The following is a 10,146-nucleotide window of genomic DNA, read 5'->3' on the forward strand; positions in this document are numbered from 1 at the left end:
GACCGCTAGCCCTGCCACGCTGATGGCTCTTTCTGCCCGCGCCCCCGGGAAACGGTACGCCTGTCCCCGGCTGCTGGCCGGGCCTGCTCTTCCCCTGCGACAGCTCCGGGGCATCTTTCCCAGGCCTTCGGTTCTCAGCGCAGAGCCTCTGCGCACCACCTGCCTGCACCCAGACCCGCACGCTGGACGCGTGTTAGCTGAGCAGAGTCCACGCAGGGGCCGCTGCTTGTGGGAAGGAAGAGAGCCATCGCCCGCTCCGGGCCGAGAGGTGCGAACCTGAGGAAAGCCTCTTGCTGTCTCTCGGCCTCGGCTGCTACAACCTTTCTCCTTCGCCGAAGCCGCTGTGTGTGACTGAGTGACAGGCACAGGGAAGGAGGAAATAGCCAGGCTTAAGTTATCCAGGCTGGGATTGGAGGCTGCAGACTCAAGCTCCCTCACTACAGCCCCAGCTCATGGACTCGCGGGGGGACCTCACCTGTCCCCTGCCCCTACCTGTTGTATGACTGTCTCTCTGTCTCTGTCCCACTGGCCCTCCGTCCTGGTTAATGGTGACATCCTCGCTGCCCAAACTGTGTGTGAAGGAAGACTGGCTAGTTTAATGATGGCTGAATGATAAAACAAAAAAACAAAAAAACAAAACAACCAACAGGCTGGACAGGACTCTACATTCACCGTCCTCAGGCATGGAGGCGTCATCACGCCGCCCTACAAGTCCACGTCCAGTTGCAAACCTCAGCGAGGCCCTGAGAAGTGCGGAGGAACTGCATGACAAGACTTGGTTAGCCTGAGGATTCGGGTGGGCTTCCCGGGGGAAGTGAGGGTGGAGGAGGACAAGTTAGCACTGGACAGCAGAGGCTTGGCTTGGGGAGGGGACAGGCAGAAGGCTACAGGGTAGAGGTGTCTGCGGACCAGCTATCCACAGGGAATGTATTCATGATGTACTGCAAACATATACTAGTAAAACAAAATGAAAAGAGGTGGGAACAGTACCAGAGTCTGCAAAGTAAAAGGAAGAGACTTTTGGTTAAGCAGTGGGAAGGGCCGGAGAGCCTCTGGTACTGTTCCCTTCCTCTTGCTGGTGACGTGTTGGTGGGGTGGGATGTTACTGAGGAGGAAGCGGGTGAGGAGTGCTTGCTGTGACTTTCCTGGGGCCTGGAGGAAGAGCTTTACAGTGAGGGTGGGTGAGCATCACCCTTCAGCCCACTGCTCTGCCCAGGCCTCCTAGGAAGCCCTCCGGCCTGAGATCACCCCTCTGCATCTGGCTCCAATGTGTCTATTACCTGAGCCTTTTTAGGGAAGTCTTAGTCTTGGGAAATATATTTCACCCAAGACTTGTGTATTCACACTTTCTCTCTTCTTTTAACAAAGTCACTCTACTTAACCTAGGTATCAAGATGCCTCATGTTTATTCATTTTGGGTTTTTTCATTCTTTTGGGATTTTGTTTTTTGTTTTTTGAGACAGGGTCTCTCTATGTAGTCCAGGCAGTCCTTGAACTCATGATGTAGCCCAAGCTGGCCTCAAACTCACAGCGATCCTCCTGCTTCAGCCTCCCAAGATTTTCTTTTCTTTCTTCTTTCTTTCTTTCTTTCTTTGCTTGTTTATTTATTTTATTTTTGTCTTGTTTTTTGCAGGACTGGAAGGATTGAACCCAGGGCCTCTTGTGTGCTAGGCTAACCCTTTAACAACAAGCTGTACATCTAGTCCCTGACTTGCATCTTTATTATATTTATTTATTTATTTATTTATTTATTTATTTATGGTACCAGAGATTGAACTCGGGTCCTTGAGCTTGCAAGGCAGACAGTGGAACCACTGAGCTAAATCCCCGGCCCCTTTCATTTTTAATGTAGAAAGAGTTCCCACATATAACAAGCAAAAGTACTGAAAGGGCTGGAAGTTGGTAGGGGTGGCCTGCACCTATAGAAACAGGTGCCCAAGTAGCTGTGGTGGAGAGTCTCCTGAACATAGGAGATCAACAACAGAGCCAGCAACAGAGCAACAGAGCAAGGCCCCACCTAAAGAACAAAAACACAAGAAACAGAAAGAAAAAGGCCTGGATATGTAGTTCAGTGGTAGAATGTATGATTAGCATGGATAAGGCCCTGGGTTTAACTCCCAGAACTGTGAATAACAAACCAAAAAATAGGCACATGTCTGTAATCCCAGCAGTCTGCAAGGCTTAGGCAGGAGAATCACAAGTTTAAACCTAGGTTGAGCAACGTGGACTTAGTGAGACCCTGTCTCAAAATATATATTTACAGTGTGAGGGAGCACCTTGGAATATACCTTAGTGGTAGAACATGCTGGTTTAATACCCAATATTGCAAATAAATCAAACAATACAATTCTTTTCTAAGGCTGGGCATGGGCTGGGTATGGTGGCACACACCTGTGATCCCAGCATTCAGGAGGCTGAGGCAGGAGGATCGCCACAATTTCTGGGCCAGCCCAAGCTACATAGTGAGTTCAAGACCCCGCTGAATTGCATAGCAAGACTCTGTCTAAAAGCGAAAAACCAAAAAACCTGGGCATATAACTCAGTGGTAGAATGCTTGCCTAGCAAATATGGGGCAAAGCTGTGGATTCAATTCATAGGGCCAAAAGGAAGGAAGGAAGGAAGGAAGGAAGGAAGGAAGGAAGGAAGGAAGGAAGGAAGGGGACAGAGAAAGAGAGAAAAGAAGGAAAAGAAAGGAGGGAGGAAGGTAACGAAGTTAGAAAAGAAACAAGGGAAAAGCAAGAAAATCATGAGGACAATTCTCACCCACAAAAAAGTCTTTGTAGGAAATAACCAGAAATGCTCAATAAAACTGAGAAATGAATATGCCCCCTTGTGCCGGTACCTACCCGTGTCCTCGGATTCTCAGAAGGCTGAGGCTTTAGCCTAGAAGTTCCAGGTCGGCTTGAGCAATACAGTGAGATTCTTTATCTGAAAGCAAAACAAAACAACACAAAACCAAACCTAACCAGACCAAAGTACATGAAGTAGTCCCTGTATCAGATCTCCCTCCGTACAGATAGAGGCCCTGGGCTCAGTCCCGCTGTTAGCTCTGCCTTCTTCTGCAGGATCGGGAGTCAGGGCAGAGTGACTTTTTCCCTGTTTTAAATAAAACGGAAAAGAACGAACATGGGACAGCATGAGTGGACTCCAGTGTATTCCTGAAATGCTTTTACATTTAAATGAAAAAGGGGGCTGGGATTTAGCTCAGTTCTGCCGCCTGGCTCGCAAGCACAAGGACCGGAGTTTGATCCCCAGTACCCCCCCCAAAATAAGTAAATAAAATAAAAAATAAATTAAAAAAATGAAATGGGTTGTCTGTGGGGCAGAGGAGTCGAAGGCTGACAGGAAGAGGGATTCCAGGGGCTGGGACAGGCACCTGTCAGAGGGTGGTGCAAGGGCCCTCGCCAGAGCTGTATTCACTACTCCACGTTTTGGCAGTGAGCGCTAATCCCGAGCCTGGGGCCGTGGAGCCAGCTGGAGTGCTCGAGGTCCCAGCTTGGAGTCCTGGAAGGCAGCACCAGGGACAAGGACCTTTCTGAACTAACAGTGGGGAGGCAAGACCACTGGGAGATCCCAGAGGGCCTGAGCCGAAGAACAGGGGACCAGGAGGTGGGAGCTCAAGGCTGTGAGCGCTCAAGCTGCCTGAGGAACTGCAGGAGGAAGGGAATGAGGAAGGGAAAAGACAAGTAGTTTGTGAGGCAACTGATGAGGCAATCAGCAGAGTCCCGGAGGAAGGGATGCTTCATCCCAGGGTTCCGAGGCCAGCCTGGGCCATAGGGCCGGACCCTGTCTCTCAGGAAAGGAGCATAAAGGGGCACAAATTCCCAATAATGAATATCAGCGTATAGTAAACAAAAAGTACCAATAAAAGCAATTTTTAAGAAGTTACATGAAGGGCCGGAAATTTAGCTCAGTTGGCACTGCACCTGCCTTGCAAGCGCGAGGTCCTGAGTTCAATCCCCAGAACAAAAACAAAAACAAAAACAAAAAAACAAACAAAAAAACCCCATGAAGCCACCCTTAATCTTTGTTCCCTTGAAATAAATGGAAGTCACTGGGCTTAGTCCCAACTGTTCATTCTAACTCAATCCACGATCCACAGTGTGAGGAGACAGGGAAGAGGAACTTTATCCCTCTTTTGCATAACACAAAAGGGGTGTGTGTGTGTGTGTGTGTGTGTGTAAGCATGAGTGGAGCTCAGTTTCTGTTTTCTTTCTTATTTATTTATTTGTCTTTCCAGACAGGGTCTCACTGTACTTCAGGCTGGCCTTGGATTCACTATGTTTACCAGGGTGGCCTAGAACTCTATGGGATCCTCCTGCCTCAGCCTCCCACATGCTGGGATTGCAGATGTTGACCACCACACCCAGCCTTTTGGTCTTTTTGACAGGGTCTCACTATGTAGCCCAGGCTGGCCTCAAGCTTGCAGCGAGCCTCCTGGCTCTACCTTGCAAACACTAATATTACTCTCCTGTGCTGCCATGCCTGGTTCTTCAGTTTATTAAGTGCTTGGGTACAATTAAATAAAAATGAGCTGGCTGCAGCAGAGGAGGAGGGGATAGAGGAGAGGGAGGGATGGGACCTCTTCAACAGTTCAGAGAGGTTCTCCGTGCAGAACATGGTTAAAGGGACCTGACCGACCACCTCAGAGTCTTCTTCAGTGCTGCACCCACGGGGTGGTTCTGGGGTTGCAAGACCGTATGGAATTCCCAGAATGGCAGAGAGGACCGGGGTGTTCTGAGCCCCAGCTCGGAGTCCTGGGACAAGGGTGTCTCTCATCAGTGATCCAGAGGCAGGATCACTGGGGGTCCCCGAAGGCCTGCACCAAAGAATGGGGGACGAAAGCCAGGCGTGGCAGCGCACGCCTGTCATCCCAGCACTCAGGAGGCTGAGGCAGGAGGATCGCTGTGAGTTCGAGACCAGCCTGGGCTACACAGTGAGTTCCAGGTCAGTCTCAACTACATAGTGAGACCCTGTCTCAAAAAAAAAAAAAAAGAATGGGGGACCAGAAGGTGGGGGCTCAGGGCTGGGGACACAGTGAGTTCTGAAGCTGCCTCAGGAACTGCAGGAAGAAGGGAATAAGGAACTGGGCTGTGGAGCTTCCCAGATGGGCCGAGTCTGCTCAGGGCAGCCCAAGCCCCTCTTTGTCCCTGATGTGCTGGGCTCCCTTGATCCCTCCTGCTCTGAGAGTCACTGTGACTGAGGAAGTAAGGGCAGTGGGACCAGGACACTCACTCCTGCCCACCTACCCGCTGGTGGGGGCATAGTAGTTGAGGCTCAGTGAGATTCTCATCCTCAGCACCTGGTGTTGTGTTTCTCTCTCCCTCTCTCCCTCCCCGCCACTCTCTCAGTGACAAGGTCTCACTATGCAGCCCAGACTGGCCTTGAATTTGAGGTGATCCTCCTGCCTCAGCCTTCTGAATGCTGGGATTACAGGCATGCGCCATCATACTCAGCTATCTTTTTCTTTTGTTTTTCTTTGTTTTTGTTTTCTTCTTGAACTGCTGGGGATCCAAACCCAGGCCTCCCCCTGCCTCCTTCTGTTGCACATAGACTTGGTGTTAAGTGGTGTCGGGCAGTGATGTTGCAAAGGCCAGTGTCCATCCTAGGACTGTCCTCTGTCCAGGGTCGGGGCAGATTCAGTTTTCTCTGGAGGTTCAAGAGGAGTAGTCCACACCCACCACGGGCACCTCAGTGACGGAAAACCCAGGCACACGCAGGTTACTGCCACCAACTGGACTTTATTCAAAGCTGCAGAGGTGTAGGACAAGGAGAAGAGGAAGGAGAGCCTGGCCTGGGGCCCAGTGGCCTGGGCAGGGTAGGGCCCCTTCGGCTCAGTGGTATCTGGAAATCAGCACAGTGGAAGTCGCAGCCAGGAAGTTGTCCAGGGACATACGGACCTCAGGAGTAAAATCTCCTGGGTACTTTTCAGCCATGGTTACAAGCAGGGAGTGTTTCAGCAGTGAATGGAGGAGCTTGTGAATAACCACAGGGACGGGGACCACTTGTCCCACCGTCTGGAACCTGCTGTGTGTCCCTCTCATGTGAGTAAGGCTTGCTGGTCCCTCGCCGCCCTCAGCCCCTCGCCTGGACGCTCACCTGGAAGTTTACTGGGTCCACACACAGCTGGTGAGCATGTGGGTCGCTCAGGTCAGACAGGACAGCAGACATGTCATCTACGTGTCCCACAGCTTTGTTCAGAGCACCTGGGCACCTCTGATACCTGCCTGATTCCTGTCAGAACAGGGAGAGGAGAGCACTGACCTGTACGCAGCATCTGGGCGGTGCTGGGCCCAAGGGCCAATTTTCTCTCGGGCCAACCTGAGATGGGCCTTGTCCTCGTCAGAAAGTGCCATGCTGAGTCCTGGTGAGTCCTGTGTCAGAACCAGAAGCCTGTGGACCAGCAGAGCGTTGCACTTTTGTGCCCAGGCTTCAAGGGACACACCTGTCTCCACTGCTAACTGGCTGGAAGGCGACCAGCGGGGCTGGGCCTCCGTGCTCCTGGCCGTCCCAGGACCAGGATCCCTCCCTCCTCCCCGCTCCCCTACGTCTCCAGAAAGCAGCAAGCTCCTCCTTAGCTGCCAGGGTCTGTTCCTGCGCTCTTGTTCTGCCAAAGCTCCCGGGCATCTCTCCCAGACCTAAGTGTCCCTTCCCAGGGGTGAGGACCTAAGCCTGCGGCAAACCAGCTGTGAGTTTACTGAGCAGAATCCCTTGTCTCCCTCTCCCTCCCTCCCTCTCCTTTCACGCAGGACTTCACGTTGCTCCTGGGTCTGGATGTCTGGCTGACCTGTAATCTCTTTTCAGGGCACCGTGTGGTTTTTGACGTGTTGGCAGTTGAACGCAGCACCTCTGACATGTTAGATCGCGGCTTTCCTGCTGAGCCCATCATCCCCTCTGTCCCTGATCGCTCTGTGTGCGTGTGTTGTACTGAGGATTGACGCCAAGCTTCACACTGAGCAACAGCCCCACCGGTTTGTTTTAGTTTTAAATTTGAGACAGACGCTTGCTAAGTCACTAAATTGCCCAGGTTGGGCTTGAACTTGAGATCCTCCTGCCTCAGCCTTCCACTGTGGTAGGATTAAAAACGTGTGCTACCACACTGGGCTGCCACTTGCAGACTTACTGTGGCAAGAACTCCTTCTTCTAAAGGAAAAGGCTGACAGGTGGATTGTCAGGAGCAGTTCTCCATAATTCAGGGGAAAACTTGTGTCACGATTAAAGTTGTGATTAGGCCTAGTTTCCCTGCCCTCAGGCCAGCTACGGCATGTCAAGACAGCTGTATTTCCGTCTCCAGTCACAGCTAAAACCTCAGTGTTCCTGTGACGCTGTGATGCTCCAGGACAGGACTACACCAGCTGAAGACGTCCTGGGGAGGAACAAAATCTTCATCTGTGTGGTTCCCCGTCGTTCTAGGATTTCCTCTGCAGCTGCCCTCTGAGCTACCTATCCCCTCCTTCCGAGCCACATTTTTCACTCCCGATGTACTGACCTCTGTCTGTTTTTCCTGGTGTGCTGAATAAAAGTGTAGCAAGCTCAGGGTCTTTCGTGTTTTCTGCCCAGGGCAGCACTGACCAGGCCCAGAGCTCAGCTTCTTCTCTAGGTCTCATTTTTCTATCTTTCCTGTATAATAAGTTAATTCACCTTGTGGTTCTAGTAACGGCCCCTTTCCTTGCTCCCCACAGTGGATGTGGTGGCCTGCACCTGTCGTCCCCACTATACAGGTAACTGAGGTGGGAGACCATCGGAGCCTAGGGGTTCAAGGTTAAGTTCGGGCAACACAGTTAAACCGCATCTCAAAGACAGAAACAAAACTAAACAAAGGAATAAAAAAAGCACCAGAGCGCGTACTTAGCACGAGTGGAGCCCTGGGTTCATTGACAAGCGCTGAGGCAAGGAGGGCTGGTCTTGGTAGCTGTCATCCCAGCTACTGTGGAGGCCGAGGCAGAAGGATAGCAAGCTCAGCGTCAGCCTGGGCAATTGAATCAGACACTGCCTCCAGATTAAAGATAAAAGGGGCCAAGTACAGTGGCACAGCCTGTAATCCTAGTACTGGAAGGCTGATGCAGGAGGATGGGACACGTAATGCATTCACTTGTGGCCAAGACTCAGGGCATGTTCAAGATGCCTGTTTTCCTAGCTGGGAAGGAGAACGCGATCTTTTCTAATGTGGAATATCAACTGCTTTCCGACCAAGCTTCCCCTAGTGCCTAGAGCTGTTATTGTCCATGTGAATAGTGACAATGGAGCATATATTGTATGGTCAGGTCCCACAGGCTCCTGCCCTCCCACAGGGATCCGGTGCTCCCACACAACCTAGGGTTCCAGGTCCTTGGCAGGGTTCACCAGGGGAGTTTTGTGGAGCCACAATCAGAGCTCAGCTTCCAGTATCTTGTATTTATGTATTTAGTTGTGGTACTGGGGGTCAAAACAGTGGTGCTCTATAACTGAGCTTCCTCTCCTGATTTGTTTGTTTGTTTGTTTTTTGGTTTTTTGAGGCAGGGTCTCACTACGTAGTTGAGACTGACCTGGAATTCACTATGTAGCCCAGGCTGGTCTCGAACTCACAGAGATCCTCTTGCCTCGGCCTCCCGAGTGCTGGGATTACAGGCGTGCGTCACCACGCCAGGCCTGACATGTTTATTCTTATTTTGAGACAGTCTTGCTCAGTTGCCCAGATGGGAATTGAACTTGTGATCCTCCTGCTTCAGCTCCCCAAAATGCTGGGACTGCAGGAGTGCACTACCATGCCTGGATTCAGTATCCTCTTTAGACCCGGTACTATGTGGGTCCCCTTTTTCCCTCAGTTCACGGAAGGGATTATCCCCTGGGAATCCTCCTTATTCAGAATTTGGAGAGCTCTAGAGTCCAGCTCCCTCATCTATCCTTGTTTTTATCGTCAAGGGCTGGAAACCTGAAGATTTGCCCCCTCCGGTCACCAGCAGCCAGGGAGTGTGAAGACAGGGCTTGAGGGAAGGCACACGTGAGGCTAGGAAGGGAGAGGACGGAGGCCATGATGCCAGGGCAGGGTGTGGGTATGGCCAAGAGCCTGACAAGCATTGACCCCAGAGCATGACGTCAGAAATTACCATGAATGTCCAGCGAGTTCAGGGTTGTTTCTCCATTGGATGGGTGAGGATCACTGAGCTCAGGAGCACCCAGGATGACTCCGCTTTTCAGTGTGAACCGGCCCAAAATCTGCTCTGTCTGCCAAATAGTGACCACGAAGCTTTCCTTTCTACTCCCACCACCCACTCCGTGGGGCTCAGAGACAGGGGATAAACTGTCGGAGGAAAGGTTTCTTCAGAGGGTGGGGAGAGGAATAGGGAGTGAGGAACGCAGGAGCCTTGAGCCCCACCTTGGCAGGTCTCAGGCCGCACACTTGGCCCCTGGGCCTCTGTTCCAGCAGAGGTCCATGAAAGAAGGGAGGATTGTGCCCTGCAGGTGCCCCAGGAAGTGACGCAGCGGGGAGAATGCTTAGAGAACGTGGGCATGCTCGGGGAAAGGTAATGCACCCGCCGCTGTTGGACATCTGCTGAAATTGCGCCTGGTGCTGGCGGGTCCCAGGTGTGGGAGCAGATCCCTTGGCGGCACAGTGGCCACGTGGGTCCCGCCAGCCCTGCACCTGTAGACCCAGGTGGAGGCTCTTTGGGCCCTTGGTGGGCTCTACCCAGTGTCCTGTCCTGGTCTCCCACAGATCCCGCCCACGCACCAGAGCCGCCCCCCGCCCCCCGACTGCTCCACTTGGCTCCTGGAGCCGAGTTTGGCATCAACTGGGAGCCGGGCCTGCCCCCCACCCCGTTTTCCGTGTAGAGCCCCCCTCATGCCGCCCCGCCCGCTCAAATCGGCCCAGCGCCGGGAGAACGCGGGGACCCTTGGCCCGAGAGCAGAAATGTCGCCAGCCGGGCCCCCGCGAGTGGGAGGCCGGGGCCTCTGTGATCCCCCCGCAGCGCTGGGCGCCTGAGCCGCAGGCTTGGGGTCCGTAATTACCGCCAGGCAGAGTCGCGCTACCCTTGAGGGAGCCACGGCGGAGCAGGAGAGACCGGGACAGGAGACCCCGGTGCCCTTGTGGGGACCCCGACACTGCCAGGGCCGGGGATGTGGCCCGGCGTGGAGGAGCAGACCCGACCCGCACCCCGCGCGGAGTGA

General features: G+C 52.9%; 1 long non-coding RNA gene across 2 annotated transcripts; it reads left to right on the plus strand.

The window, feature by feature from the left end:
• The first annotated feature begins 6 nt into the window (after window positions 1-6).
• LOC104859810 lies at window positions 7-7,527 on the plus strand. Of its 2 annotated transcripts, none has more exons than XR_004515242.1 (3): window positions 7-778; window positions 6,805-6,971; window positions 7,253-7,527. It is a non-coding gene; the product is annotated as an uncharacterized LOC104859810 (long non-coding RNA). The 2 variants fall into 2 exon arrangements; XR_004515243.1 differs by having other exon boundaries at window positions 7,295-7,315.
• Window positions 7,528-10,146: the final 2,619 nt, after the last annotated feature.

This window comes from Fukomys damarensis, unplaced genomic scaffold (genome assembly GCF_012274545.1).
Source record: "Fukomys damarensis isolate Sample0158 unplaced genomic scaffold, DMR_v1.0_HiC HiC_scaffold_34, whole genome shotgun sequence".
Classification (NCBI taxonomy): domain Eukaryota; kingdom Metazoa; phylum Chordata; class Mammalia; order Rodentia; family Bathyergidae; genus Fukomys; species Fukomys damarensis.